The sequence below is a fragment of the Lynx rufus genome, unplaced genomic scaffold (assembly GCF_022079265.1).
Source record: "Lynx rufus isolate CCGP_SWC_20201006 ecotype Redwood Valley unplaced genomic scaffold, mLynRuf1.p SCAF_2, whole genome shotgun sequence".
Classification (NCBI taxonomy): domain Eukaryota; kingdom Metazoa; phylum Chordata; class Mammalia; order Carnivora; family Felidae; genus Lynx; species Lynx rufus.
In genome coordinates this window covers 86,338,481-86,354,442 of record NW_025814834.1, presented here as the reverse complement: position 1 = coordinate 86,354,442, position 15,962 = coordinate 86,338,481, and the positions used below count along the sequence as shown (strand labels likewise).

Genomic DNA, 15,962 nt, shown 5'->3' with positions numbered 1-15,962 from the left:
AATTCAATCAGCATTCCTTTTAGCAGTTTGTATTATCTTAAAAAGCAGCATTAGTACCTTGACTTTTCAGTCCTGGGAGCATTTGCTGAACCAGATGCTTTCAATATCATCTATTATTTTTAATCATACATGGTTAAGTCTCAAGAACAGTCTCTTGAGATTGTTGACTACTTAGGAAACTAGAAGAGCAAACAAGTACATGGTATCTTTAGAAACAGGATACAAATTTAGCTTCATTATTATCCTAATCAATATCTGAGTAATTAAGCTGCCTTATTATCAAATTCAAGCTTTCCTTACAGTCTATTATCAGTTTGTCTTTCCTCTTCCTTTATGTCTATATTCAGCTAATTTAATGCTAACATTGTAGAATCACCTGGTCTCTTCTGTTCCCTGTAATCTTCTGATAATTATATTTTAACTGAGGGATCAGTATGTTCCACACATATTAACTTCTAAAATCTTAACAATAAATCCGAGAGATTTGTATTATTATCCCCATTTTATAGATGGGAACATAAGTTTTGAGTGGGCAAATCATGTTTTTCCGGCTCACAACCAGTAAGAATGAGGCTTGAATTCAAACCAAAGTCTGTCTGACTTAAAAACCCCCGCTTCTAACCACTGTGCTATAGTACTTCCTGTTAATGAAGGATAAAGGTGTCTGTTATGTAAATCAACATAGTCATTGACGATGGACTTCCTTCTTTAATCCTGCAATATGCATATATGAAAGCATTTATTAATCTTGTCTGCTTTTCCTTTTTTATTTGAAAAATGCCAAAAAGTATATCATACATTCATAAAAATCATATAAAATTAGAAGCAAAGACTTCCCCATCCCTCTAAGGTTGCACAACAACCTTACACTCTTTAGTGCATGTACTTTCAAAGTTCTGCTAGGCGTATTTAGACATGACTCTATAGACATTTCCTTTTGAATTTTAAAGTCTTAAGGTTTATTACCAAAATTACTGTATCTTATCACTTCTTGCTTGCATAGGGAACATATAAAACTTTATTCCTCTGGAAAACGACTGCAAAGTATCTTTTCTTTTTTTTTTTTGGTAAGGGCTTTGAGAGTTAGAGTCTAAGCTGTGTATCAGTGAGGCAAATAGCTTTAAAATATTGATTTTCCTTTTTTTTTCTTCCTCCTGATATTTGTCCATCGTTAGACTGTAGGAAGAGAAGTTTGGCCAAACACTTAATATTTCATAGTATTTTTTCTCTAAGTGGATGGTTGGAGATTTTTACAAATCCTTTCCTCTTTTAGATCAGAAACGTCTTTTACCAGAGACATTTAACCTAGACTTTTTAGGGCTTCCCTCCTCTACTAAAAAACGGGGGTATTTTCATCTTGAACGAGTGAGGGAGGCAAGGATGAAAAGGCGAACAGAGAGGCAGTCATCACCGCAGAAGTCACAGGAGCACGTCTTCGGCCCCTTTGAAGCCATCGGAGTTGGTCTTAGATAAAAGTGCCTAGAAGGCAGAACTTGCCTTCGTTCTTTCATTCATCAGGGCATTCTCCCTTCCTCCTGTGGGCTCCAACTAAAGGCTATACATCTGCTTTATTGCTGCTTACATGCAGGGCTTTTGCTTTCATATCTGTTTTTATTTGCTGGATGCTAAACCATGCAAGCCAGGTATCCCGTCTTTCTATCCCAGTGCCTATTTAGTGCTGAATAAATGGATGCAAGATGAAGACCAACTCACATGTGGGAGATTGAATAATGACAATGCTTGCTGTTTGGGACCCTGAGAGTAAGCGACAGGGATTTGCAGTAAGGTATCAATGTCAGCGTGAGAGCCAGAGTGTGCTACTGAACACAGTGTAGGTGTGGACTCATTTATCTCACAAACCCTCCACTTGCTAGAAATGTGTTCTTTTCTGAGGTTCGAGGTTTGGGCCTTAGCTGTCCCACCTGTAACATGGACATAATATCACTCATTGCCTGTGTTGCTGTCAAGATTCAATGATAAAATGATGTAACAGGCTTGGCCCTGGTCTTCAGGCTACTTCTTGTCTGTCTGTCTATCTATCTAATTTATTTTGATGTTTAAAAACATTTATTTGTGACAAAATACACATCACGTAAAATTTACCATCTTAACCAGTTTTAAGTATACAGTTCAGGAGCATTAAGTATATTCGTGTTGTTGTGCAAGTGATCTGTGGATCTCTTTTCTTCTTGCAAAACTGAAACTCTGTACCCATTAAACTACAACTTCCTATTCTCCCCCACCCCCAGCCCTGGGAACTACCATTCTACTTTCTGTCTTTATGAATTTGACTAATCAAGGCACTTCGCACAAGAGTATTTGTCTTTTTGTAAGCGGCCTATTTCACATAGCGGAACGTCCTCTAGGTTCGTCCATGTTGTAGCATCTGTCAAAATTTCATTCCTTTTTAAGGTTGAACAATATTCCATTGTACATTTGCTTACATGCTCTCATTAATTGATGCTTGGGTTGCGCCCACCGTTTGGCCATTATGAAATAATGCTGCTGTATCATGGGTGTACCAATATCTCTTCGAGACTCTCCTTCCAGTTCTTTTGGGTATATACCCCAAAGTAGAATTGCTGGATTAGGTGGTAAATCTGTTTTTAACATTCTGAGGAACTGACACACCGTTTCGTGTAGTGGCCACACCATTTAATATTCCCACCCACAGGGCATGTCTCCACGTCCTCGCCAACACTTGTTATTTTCTGTTTTGGAGCGCGTCTATCCTGATGGGTGTGAGGTAGTATCTCAACCAACTTTTAAACCTTCAGACAAATTCCCATGTTTTGCCTACTAACCCCCAGAAATAAAATATTGATTATAAAAACAAGTTCGGAATAACATGTAGGCAAAATTAGGGAATGTTGACCACAGAACAAGATGTTCCAATGCTTATTAGTTGGTTTGCCCTCAATTATCTAGATGTGAATCTATAATTGTTCTTACAACAGATTTTATGTTCACTGAATCTGTTTAGGGAAAAAGCATGGTTAAATGAATTCTGACCTACTTGTTATAAAGAGTATAGAGGAAGCTCCTTCCTTTCCTTGAATGGTACTATTTTGATTCCTCATGTTTTGCTTATTGAAAAGGGCTTGTTATTTTTACTAAGTGATTTAAGATTTTTTAGACATCACTGTTATGTTTAGACCAATGAGACAAAAGCATGTGAAAAATTTACAACTTTACTGTTAGTTTTATGTGCCGGAGGGAAGGTGGCTATATAGATGCTACCTTAAAGAAGGAGTCTATTTTCTGCTATTGAATCAGACCTGGGGCTTGTTGGTCACTGCAGTGAGCCTGCTCGTGAGTAAATGTGGGTGCATTTTAGTGCACTGTGATGTGATTTTTAAACTTGTTCAAACAATGAATTCACTGCTGTCATCACATCTCTTCCGATTTTCAAATGCCAACTTGACACCGTCGTTCTCATTAACAATTAAAAAAAAGTTTTGCCCCTCAAGTTTCTATTATAAGGGATGTATTCTTGAAGTTATGGTTACATTAAAATTCTTACTACAAATGAAGCCAGCTAAAAATGTTTACCAACTTGAATTGAGCTCATCATGTTTTGTTTGCTGAATAGTGTTTTGTGATTTTACCAACATAAGAATGAGTCTCCAAACTATTTTTAAAAGTGGAGCTTTTACTCTAAAGAAGTGCTTGCCTCATTTTCTTCATGCTACTCCAAACAAGATGTTGTTTATTACTTTGAAACACTATATGTAAACCCCAGGAATATGTTAAATATGATTGAAGTCTTGGCTGTCTTTAACAAATTGAAGTTTCCAGAAATTTAGCTGTGTTTAAAAACCAAAGCCATGTTTTCAGGAAAGATTTCTATTTCCAAATATGTGGTTGCCCAAACCTTTTATATTTTCATGTCAAATTCAGCTGCCAAATAACACACACTGTACCTTAGCTATAATAGAAAAACACACATAGACGAGATTTTAAAAAGCACTGCAAGAACTATGATCATATTTCTCGAACTTCTGCTATTCCTATGCATATAAGTGTGTCTTTGAGTGAGCTCTATAAGGCGCCGGTCACTTATACTGGGGCAAAGTGACACGCACAACATGAGATTGGCACTGTGTAACAGCTGATCTGGGAAAATACAGGAATTTCTAGCCAGACCAAAATATGAGGTCAAGGAAGTCGCTTTTATAATAATAGTGGTTATCTGTTTAATGTGTGATCTGGCAGTGATATGATGTTGACCATAGGCAATTATGCATATTTCTAAACTGGTTGTATGCAAGCCCAGAGTAAGAGAAATCCCCCGGTTTGTGATAAAAGGGTATTTATTGCCCTTTTATTTCCTTCGTATGCTTTACTTAATCATTTATAAAAGACAAATTAATAGTGAGTACCGATTTCATTTTGTGTTTTATTCTGTAGTCATTCCTACACATTTGGGATATGTATTAATATGTGCTCTTAATAGTTTTGGCACAAGTTCAATGTCAACGAATGAGTGATGTACACATTTTACAGTCCTTCTTAAGGGATAATAATGTTGTTCAGTGACAGTGTGTCTTGATTTCTTCGGGGGCAGCGTACGCAGATATGAGTCATATGGGATAGAGACCTATTAGTTATTTTTTCTCAGCTTGTGCAATGAGGCAAAATTTTTGTTTCATTTTAGTGCAGTTTTTTTAGAATGGTATTATCAGGATTAGTGTGTAGATTAATGCCTAAGAAACTGGTTGATCGCTTGGGACTCTATTTTCCTTTATCCTTTCAATGTGACTGAAAAGTTATATTCTATATTTTCATATCAATGACAATGTGATGACACGGCAAAGGAGTTACATTGGCTTGTTGCACACATCAAATCTAATCTTCTTTGTGGAAAAATATGTTTATTTTGAGGAAGAAAAAAGAAATTTGAGTGTTTCAAGTATCAGGAAACCTATGTTGGAAAGGATAGTGATTGGCTGTTGTTTACCTACTCCATGGGCTGAACAAGGAGAAATGGGGTTGAATTTTAGTAAAACAGGTTTAAATTAGCCATGTGAAGCACTTACAGAAGACACCACGATACGATGGGTTGCAATTGCTGCCTTCTTTATTCCCAGGGACTCCGTCTGCTGTACTCACCAGGGCTCAGCATGGTATCTGGCACAGAAGAGGGGCTCAACCGATATTAAATGAATAAAGAGAAAGAATGGATTAGGGAAGATGCTCATAAAAGGCTGAGCATTTGTGCCCAATGTAGGGTATTAATTTTAAGGTTTAATAGTGTCATTATTTTAGGAACCTCTACAAAGAAATCAGAATTGTAAATATTGAAAAATCTCCCCAGAATTTTAAATTTGAACAATACGCCGTATTTACCTATACAGTTTCCAATTTTCCCTTTAGAATAGCACAGCATACTGGGGGCGTCTGGGTGGCTCAATCAGTGAAGTGTCCGATTTCAGCTCAAGTATGATCTCAATGTTTGGTTCATGAGTTTGAGCCCCTAGTCATGTCTCCCTCTGCCCCTTCCCCCGCTTACATTCTTCCTCTTTCTCTCTCTCTCTCTCTCAAAAATAAATAAACATTTTAAAAAGTAGCACAGTGTAAAGGATGTGGGGTTATTGGTTGGGAGTGGTGGGCTGGGAGACTTCTGGCCCCAGAACAGTTCAGTAGAGGTGGGGAGGCTGGGCTATTAGCTGCAATGTTGCCTTCAAGAAGCCCAAGACTGAATATGAGATGTTAGGGGGTATATGTTTTGTCCATTTATTTCTGAAGGCTTTTTCCAGAGTAATTTTTTTTTTTTTTTGTGGGTGAGGGGGAATGTGGTCAGTTATATATTATATCAAGCTTCTAATGTCAAGCTGAACCTCAACAAAAGATTTTATTTGAGGGGCGCCTGGGTGGCGCAGTCGGTTAAGCGTCCGACTTCAGCCAGGTCACGATCTCGCGGTCCGTGAGTTCGAGCCCCGCGTCAGGCTCTGGGCTGATGGCTCAGAGCCTGGAGCCTGTTTCCGATTCTGTGTCTCCCTCTCTCTCTGCCCCTCCCCCGTTCATGCTCTGTCTCTCTCTGTCCCCAAAAAAATAAACATTGAAAAAAAAAATTAAAAAAAAAAAAGATTTTATTTGAAAGATGTGAAAAAAGAAAAGCTTCAAGTAAGGAGCTAAGTGTAGCCACCAGACCTTGAGGAGTTCTGAAAGCTCAAAGAAGGTATCCCATCTGGGTGTGGACTGCTTGCTAGAAGACTGGCTGGCCAGTGCCAGACTATCAGCAGAGAAGACCAGACAGTACCACACGGTGACCAACCCTTGGGCTGGGTGTTTGGTGGTTCAGTCCACGAGGACTCCTATGCTAGATCGCTGGTGGAGATGACATCGGGGGCTGTCGTGGGTGGGCCTAATTCATAATAAACTGAAGGCACTCCAGAGTTGCCAAGTTTTACAGGCCTGGGGAAATATTTAAGGCCTGATCACAAGATACTGGTTGCATATTAGAAGAACGGAGGCCAGGTTAATAACTAAGCAAAATGCAATATTGTGTCAGCTTCATTCATTTTCAAAAAGTATCATAAAAATGTCACTGCATTTGAAAACAGTTTTTAAGTTAAATCGCAAACATTCCTCTACGTGCTTGCTGATCACTTAGAAATCGTAGCTGGTTATAAGTTAGGCATGTTACCCAAGGCCTAAAATTTCAAAAACAAAATTGTAAAGATCCTTTCAAAAATTTTACAGCGAAATGATTCTATTTAATATGGGATATGGGTACATTTTAATCTGCTTGATATCATTGATCAGGTGCATAGGGTCTGCAGGGCATTTAAAGGGCCTCAAATCTGAGAGACTAGGTGGGAAAAAGTAAGAGGTTAGGTGTATTTTAAAAGGCGCTACGAGAACATTACATAGATGCCTAGCTTTATTTCTTTATAAAGTATTATTTCTTTATAAAGTGAGTCTTTTCTTTTTTATTGAAGTGTAATTGACATGCAATATCATATTAGTTTTATGTATACAACACAATGATTCAACTTTTGTATACACTGTGAAATGATCACTGCAATGTCTAGTCACATCTGTCACCATACAAGTTAACACAACGCTACCGAATGTATTCCCGCTTCTGTACATTACCTCCCCATGACTTACTTATTTTATAACTAGAAGTTTATACCTCTTGATCCCCATTACCCATTCCCCCATCTATCTGCTCTCAGGCAACCACCACTCTTTTCTCTGGGCCTATGAGTCTGGATTTGGTTTTGTTTTGTTTGTTAGATTCCACGTAAATGAGTATTTGTCTTTTTCTGTTTGACTTATTTCACTTATTAAATGCCTTCAAGATCTACTATGTTGTTGCAAATGGCGAGATTTCATTCCTATTTACAGCTAATTAGTATTCCATTGTAAATTTTTACTCTGTCTTCTTTATCCATTTATCCGTCAATGGACTTTTAGGTGATTTCCATATCTTGTCTATTGCAAATAATATTGCAGTGAACATAGGATGAATATATCTTTCCAAATTAGTGTCTTTGTTTTCTTCAGATAGATACCCAGTAATGGAATTGGTGAATCATATGGTAACTCTATTTTTAATTTTTTAAGGAACCTCTATATTGTTTTCCATGGTGGCCATACCAGTTTACATGCCCACCAATAGTGCACATGGATTCCCTTTTCTCTGCATCCTCACCAACACTTGTTATTTCTGTCTTTTTGATACTTGCCATTCTGATAGGTATAAAATGATATCTCATTGTGGCTTTTGATTTGCATTTCCCTGATGATTAGTGATATTGAACATCTAATTATGTGCTTCTTAGTCATCTGTATATCTTCACTAGAAAAATGTCTATTAGATCATCTGCCCATTTTTTAATCAGATTTGTTGTTGTTGTTGAGTTGTAGTTCTTTGCATATTCTGGATATCAACCCCTTATCAGATTGGCAAATATCTTCTCCAGTTTAGTAGGTTGCCTTCCACTTTGTTTATGGTTTCCTTAGCTATGCAGAAGCCTTTTCTTTGTTTTTCTTTTTCTTTTCTTTTTTTTTTTTACAAGAGAAAAAATCTATACCTTTATTTACTTTTCAGTAAGTTTAAATCCTTGAGGGGTACAGCATCACGTGGATCCTGTGGCCAATGGTTTTAGCAGGAAGGTTGCTTTGGAATTTGGCAAATCATGCCACTGTTTCCATGAGCATGAGTTACTTTTCCGCAGATTACTCTGGTTTTGTTCAGTTTGCCACCCGGAGTCACTGTGTTGTTCTTTGCTTTCTACACATAAGCACATTTCTTGGCCTAGGTGGAATTCAGTTTCATCTCAAGCATAAACACCTTCAATTTTAAGAAGGGCTGTGTTCTCCCTCTGGTTCTAGAGAACCCACTTATGGGTTAATATGGCCTTGGACTACAGCCTTCCAGACATATTTGTCATTTTAGGAGTCCTGTCAAAAAAGAGTATTAGGAGAATCTTGGAGTCTATGGAGGCTACTTTTCCCACAGGGCCTCCACAGGCTCCAAGATGGCAGAAAGAGCTATGCAGAAGCTTTTTAGTTTGATGTGATCCCATTTATTTTTGCTTTTGTTTCCCTTGCCTTTGTAGTTGGAGTCAAAAAACTATCACCACAACCAATATCAAGGAGGTTACTGCCTATGTTTTCTTCTAGGAATTTTATGTTTTCAGGTCTAACATTACGTCTTTAATCCATTTTGTGTTTATTTTCATAAATGGTGCAAGGCAGTGGTCCGGTTTCATTCTTGTGCAGGTAGTGGCACACCATTTTTTTTTTAGCACCATTTGTTGAAGAGACCATTCTTTATTCGTTGTACATTCCTGACCCCTTTTGTCATAAATTAATTGACCATACATGCATGAGTTTATTTCTGGACTCTCTATTATATTCCAGAGATCTATGTGTCTATTTTTATGCCAATACATATTGTTTCAATTACTGTGGCTTTATATTATAGTTTGAAATCACAGAGCCTGATACTTCTGGATTTGTTCTTCTCAAGATTGTCTTGGTTCTTCGGAGTCTTTTGAGGTTCCATGTAAATTTTGTAATTATTTGTTTAAGTTCTGTGAATAATGCCATTAGAATTTGATAGAGATTGCATTGAATCTGTATTGCTTCAGGTAGTATGGATAATTTTACAATATTAATTCTTCCAATCCATGATCATGGAATATCATTCCACTTATTTATGTCTTCTTCAATTTCTTTCACCAATGTCTTATAGTTGTACCTCAGGGTACAGGTCTTTCACCTCCTTGGTTAAATTTATTCCTAGGTATTTTGTTCCTTTTGATGCAGTTGTATATGGAATTGTATTCTTGATTTCTGTTGGTTATAGTTCAATATTAGTGTATGGAAGTGTAACAGATTTTTGTATATTAATTTTGTATCCTGCAGCTTTACCAAATTCATTTATTAGCTCTAACCATTTTTAGTGGAGTCCTTAGGGTTATCTAAACATAGTACCATGTCATCCACAACAAGTAACAAATACTTTTCCTTTCCAGTTTGAATGAATTTCTTCCTTCCTTCCTTCCTTCCTTCCTTCCTTCCTTCCTTCCTCTTTCTTTCTTTCTTTCTTTCTTTCTTTCTTTCTTTCTTTCTTTCTTTCTTTCTTTCTTTCTTTCTTTTTCTCTGCCTAATTGCTGTGGTAGGACTTCCAATACTATGTGGAGTAAAAGTGAGGATGGGATGCCTGGCTGGCTCAGTCAGTAGAGTGTGTGACTCTTGAGGGGTTGGGAGTTCAAGCCCCATGTTAGGTATCAAGATTACTTACAAATAAAATCTTTTTTTTTTTTAAAGTGAAGATACTGGGCATTGCTATTTTATTTCTGATCTGCAGATGTTGAACCATCCTTGTGTCATTAGAATAAATCCCACTTTGATCATGGTGTATGATCTTTAAAAAAATTTTTTTAATGTTTATTTTTGAGAGAGACAGAGCGTGAGCAGGGGAAGGGCAGAGAGAGAGGGAGACACAGAATCTGAAGCAGGCTCCAGGCTCCGAGCTGTCAGCACAGAGCCCGATGTGGAGCTTGCACTCATGAATCTTGAGATCATGACCTGAGATGAAGTTGGACGCTTAACCAACTGAGCATCCAGGTGCCCCATGGTGTATGATCTTTTTAATGTGTTCTTGGATTCCATTTGCTAACATTTTGTTGAAGATTTTTGTATATATTTTTAATATCCCAGTACAAGGATCTTGGCCTATAATTTTCTTTTTTTGTATGATGTCTTTGTCTGGTTTTGGTATCAGTATAATGCTGGCTTCAGAGAAAGTGTTTGGAAGGCATTCCCTCCTCTTCAATTTTGTGGAGAAGTTTGAAAAAGATAAGTATTAAATCTTCTTGAGTGTTTGGTAGAATTCACCAGAAAGCCATCTGATCCTGGACTTTTGTATGTTGGGAGGTTTCTGATTACTCATTCAATCTCTTTATTTGATCTATTCAGAATCTATTTTTTCATGAGTCAGTCTTGGAAGATTGTATATTTCCAGGTATTTATTCATGTCTTCTAGGTTGTCCAGTTTGTGGGCATAGATTTGTTTATCGTAGACTCATAATCCTTTGTGTGTCTGTGGTACCATTTGTTGTTTCACTTGTCTTATTTCTGATTTTATTTAATTGAGCCTTCTCATTTTCTTGGTGAGTCTAGCTCAACGTTTGTTAATTTTGTCTATCTTTTCAAAGAAACAGCTCTTAGTTTTGTTGACCTTTTCTATTTGTTTTTTAGTCTCTATTTCATTTATTTCTGCTCTGATTTTTATTATTTCTTTCCTTCTACTAACTGTGAGTTTTGTTTGTTCTTTTTATAGTTCCTTCGGTTGTAAAGTTACATTGTTTATTTGAGATTTTTCTTATTTCTTGACTTAGGCTTGTTACTGGTATGAACTTCCCTTTTATATCCTCCTTTGCCACATCCTTAGGTTTTGGTATGCCATATTTCTGCTTTCATTTGTCTCTAGATATTTTTTGATTTCTCTTTGATTTCTTTGATGACCTGTTGGTTGTTCAGTAGCATGCTGTTTCGTTTTCACGTTTTTGTAACTTTTCCAGTTTTTCTAGTTTTATACCATTGTGGTTGGAAAATATACTTGATATGACTTCATTCTTCTTGAGATTTGTTTTGTGGCCTAATGTGATCTATACTGGAGAATGTTCCATCTGCTCTTCAGAGAAATTTGTATTCTTCTGTTTTCAGATAGAATGTTCTGTGTATGTCTATTAATAAAGTGATCTAGTCTAATGTGTCATTTAAGGCTGATGTTTCCTTATTGATTTTCTGTCTGGGTGATCTATCCAATTGATATAAGTGGGGTGTTAAACTCCCCCACTCTTATTGTGTTGCTGTCAATTTCTCCCTTTAGGTCCGTTAATCTTTGCTTTATATATTTTATTGCCTCTATGTTGGGTATGTGTATATTTATAAATGTTAAGCATTCTTGCTGGATTGACTCCTTTATCATTATGCAATGTCTTTCTTTATATTTTATTTTAGTTTTTGTTTTTAAAACCTTTTCATTTGATATAAATGTAGCTACATCAGCTTTTTAAAAATTTCAATTTGTTTGCCTATCTTTTTCCATCCCTTCACTTTCAGTCTGTGTGTATACTTTCTGAAGTGAGTCCCTTGTAGGCAACATAGAGAGGCATCTTGTTTTTTATCCATTTAGCCACAGTGCATGTCTTTTGATTGGAGAATTTAATCTGTTTACATTTAAAGTAATTATTGATAGGTATAACTTGTTGCCGTTTTGTTAATTGTTTTCGGGCCATTTTTGTAGTTCCTCTCCATTCCTTTTCTCTTCTCTTTCTCTTTTCCATTGTGGTTTGATGGCTTTCTTTAGTATTATGTTTTGTCTTCCAGCTTGCTGATTAGTTCTGCTTTATTCAGTCTACTTTTGAACCTGTAGTATATTTTTTAGTTCAATTATTATGTTCTTCAGCTCTGTGACTTCTGTTTGGTACTTTTTAATATTTTATATCTACTTGTTGAAGTTCTGTGTTCATCTGTTCTTCTCCCAAGTTTGGCGAGCATCTTTATGACCATTACTTGAACTTTATCAGGTAGATTACTTATCTTCACTTCACTAAGGTCTTTTTCTGAGGCTTTGTCTTGATCTTTCTTTTAGAATGCATTCCTCTGTCTCTTCACTTTGACTGATTCTCTGTGCTTGTTTCTATAAGGTGAAACAGTTACCTCTCCCAATCTTGAAGGAGTGGCCTTGTGTAGAAGGTGAGCCACTGGGCCCAGAAATGCAATCCCCTCTGGCCACCAGAGCCAGGGCTCAAGCAGCATTCCCTGTGTAAGTTGCACATGGCTGCTGATGGTTATGGCTGGGCCAGGGCTGTAGCATTGGGTATGTGGGGTGCCTGGCTGGCTGGCTGCCTGTGGTATGGCTGTGGTGTGTGCGGGGGGAGGGTGTGCTCACGCGTACCAGCAGGTTAGAGGGAGATTGCCAAAGTGGCACCTGCCAGTGCTGACATTAACAAGGTAGAATGAGATCCAAGAGTGGTGCCTGCCAGAACTTCCATCCCCAGAGACAGTTCCATTGGCTTTCCAGCTCTCCAGCACTTGCTTTAAGATTGGTAAGTAGATCTCCTTCATATGTGATATAGGTGCTTTTCTAACTGCTGCTCTTGTGCTAGGTCCTGGGGTGAGAGAGTTTGCAGGTGTGAGTCCTTTAAGGGCAGGTTCTCTGTTTCCTATAGTTCTTTGGTTCTCTTGGGCATAATCCCCATTGGTTTTAGATTTGGGGGGCTCATCTTTCTGATGCAGGACCCAGGAGTTGGGATGCCTGATGTGGAGACATGAATCTCTTGGTCCTCAAGGAAAAGTTTCATGTTGTTGAGGTCCCTGCTGATTGTGGGTTGCTGGGCCTGAGGTGGGATTTTAGCAGGAGCACATCTCTGCCTCTTCTACCTATCTTGATGTGGCTCTTTTATCTTCTGTTGTGGAGGCATTGTTCATCGAGTTTTCAGAACTTCTTCAGAGAAAATTATTCAATATGTAGCTGTAGATTTGTTATGTCTATGGGAGAAGATGACTTCAGGATCTTCCTAGGTTGCCATCTTGAACCTGAGCTCTCTTTGTGAGTCCTTTTCTTTCTTTCTTTCTTTCTTTCTTTCTTTCTTTCTTTCTTTCCCTTTCCTTTCTTTCTTTCCTTCTTTTCTTCCCTTTTTCTTTCTTAGCATCCTGATTTTTCCAAGGAGTTTATTTGGGCAAACTTGGGGACAGGGAGGTTCTGCATCTGCAAGAAAGTTTTGGGCCTCTTGGTGGTTAAGCATGGCTTGTGCTGCTGATGTAGGACCTGGTGAGGCAGTGGGAATTTGATCTTGAAGTCATGCAACTGCTTGACTGCCACTCAGCGGCACTTGCTGGCTGCAATCTCCTACATCTTCATGATCTGGATTGAATGTGCCCAGGCACTTGTGCTGGGTGCCCATGTTTCAGTAGCACTGGGTGAAAACACCTGCAGTGGGGAGGTTCCAGGACTTCCAGTACATGTTGTAGGTGCTGCTGCAGAAGTCCTAGCGCAGCTAGATGCTGCAGTTCTTCACCTTCCAGGGAGGTTTCTCAAACACCTGTCCACAGTAGACCATTTCCTCTGAAGACTTACTCATCTTCTTTAGCTAAGAGACAAAAGCAGAAGCAGAACTTGGTGATAATAGGATTAGGTAGAAAGGTTCACATGCAATAGAGGGGCAGAGTGCAGCATTTGGAGGTGGGCAGGCAGCGCAAGGCACTCTCACAGTGTGCCCAAGGCCTTCGTGGCGCACTCTCCACACTTGCCACCATTCAAGAAAGGGATCCCTTTACTTTCAGTGAAATATTTTATGGTAAACAGACAGGCAACTTGGAAAGCAATGGATCCGATCCTTAAGTACCCAATATGTGGTAGCCAACCCGAATGAGGAAAAGGTAAGAATTTGACCTTGTATGAATAATACTGTGCAGTGCATCTTGTGATATATGCTTTTATGTTAAAATGCTTAAAATTGGTTTAATCTGTACAGTCAGGAGATGTGCTCTTTGTTTTCCAGTTGACTACATGCCTTTGGTATAACTTGCAAGTTAGGGAAAGAAGATGACACTTCTAGTTTCAGTTAGAGGGTTTGTAAATGAATGTAGAACTCTCTCTGGGGCAGAGTTATTTCTTAGTATGCTCTGAACTTTGATAATGTAAAATGACTATTATTTTGATTTTTTACTCCTTACATAACCATACTGTTTGCACATCAACAGATAAGAGTACATGGGTGCTTCCATTTCAGGCCAGTCCTAACTATGTTTTTAACATTCTAGAAGGGCTGTATTTGTAATTTGGTGAGTCCTTCAGTGCAAGCCATAAAATGTTATTGATACAGTTGTCTAGTGTTTAGGTAGAATAAATTGTTCATTTTTAAATTTTTTTATTATATTTTTATTATATTTTATTATTTTAAATTATTTTTTATTATCCTGTTGTCTTCTTCTTCTTCTTCTGATTTTTGTTTAGTAATCTCTTCATACAAACTCTACACTCGAACTCATGACCCCTAGATCAAGAGTCACATGCTCTACCAACTGAGCCAGCCAGGTGCCCGTCATTATCTTGTATTCTTAGCCACAAGTTTTTAATTATGACAGACACTCAGGCGTACTTATGTAATAATAATTTAAGGGTCCATTTTATCAACATGCATATATTATTTTTATTTTTTAAAGTTGATTTATTTATTTTGAGAGAGTGTGGGGGGGAGGGGCAGAAAGAGAGAGGGAAAGAAAGAAAATCCCACGCAGGCAGCCACAGGGCTCAAACTCACAAACTGTGACATCAGAACCTGAGCTGAAATTAAGAGTCGAACGCTTAACTGACTGAGCCGCCCAGGCACCCCCAAGATGGACACATTTTAGAGGTAATACTTCCATAGTGTTTTTAGCTTTCATAACTTACTCTTTTTAATCTTTCACAGTATGTTATGATGTATTTGTTGCATATTAATTTCATTCTTGATAGATGAGACAACCAAAGGCATGGACTACTGAAATGAATCGCAAGGCCACAGTCTTTAGTTAATCCCAAGGAAGGGCTGCTCTCCAGATTCCCAGGTGAATCCTTCCACAGCCTTTCGGAAAAAGAGGTAGGATGTAGGGTTTTAGTTATTAGTTCTCCAGCTCAATGCTTTTTTCTTGAGTTGTGTAAATTAAGAGCATCTTCAGGTAGAGGGTAACCGACAAGCTTTGTTAGGAAGGGGCACCGTGAGTCTTGTCCAGCTATGCTTCCCGGGCACGTCACCATAATAATTACTAATAGACACTGGTCAACTCAATGACTGAGTGAATAAAGGAGTGGGAGTAACGGCTCCTAACAGGAGTTTGCCAGCGGCAACTGGAGCTCTCTGCAAAGCCCAGGAATGGTGGGCCTGTCTGTATCTGACCAATGAACTGACACAACCTGTGAGCACACCACTGTCGAACTGGCTCTCTTGGCCTGGCTTTGCTCTGCCCACTTCACTCATTCTCCTCAGGCCAACTTGAGACTGAGTCTCGTGCAGAGACTACCAGCTTCGATCTGTTCTTCGTCAGAAGAGGTTAGGAGATGTGCCTTGTGTTCAGATGGAGCGAGCGAGTGGAAGGGGGCTAAATACCTCCAGTGGACACGGGTTGGGTGTCCTAGCAAAGATGTTATGGGAATTAGCATTAGTGTTGAATTTATGCAGGGCTTTCACACCCTCACATTCGGCATGCTATCCCCAAAGAACTGCCATGACTAAATGCTGCGACCTGGCACTAACAAACGGTGCATTAAATAACCGTATGCAGCGCATTGCTCTGCAGGCTGGCAGCATACTGTCGAGGTGACGCTTCCTTGTTCTGTGCTACGCCTTCTCGAGGAGGGCCACAGGGACAAATTTCTCTATGGTCTCAGAACCAGGAATAATTGCATCCTGCCGAGCAAATGGCATATTCTTTGTGTTAGGGACACTCCG

The 15,962-nt window shown here is 38.5% G+C and overlaps 2 pseudogenes; both read right to left on the bottom strand.

Annotated features, from left to right (window-relative positions):
- Positions 1–8,067: 8,067 nt before the first annotated feature.
- On the bottom strand, positions 8,068–8,396 carry LOC124515694 (60S ribosomal protein L35a-like; annotated as a pseudogene).
- A 4,781-nt stretch (positions 8,397–13,177) lies between these two features.
- Positions 13,178–13,788, bottom strand: LOC124514218 (60S ribosomal protein L18a-like; annotated as a pseudogene).
- Between the last annotated feature and the right edge of the window lie 2,174 nt (positions 13,789–15,962).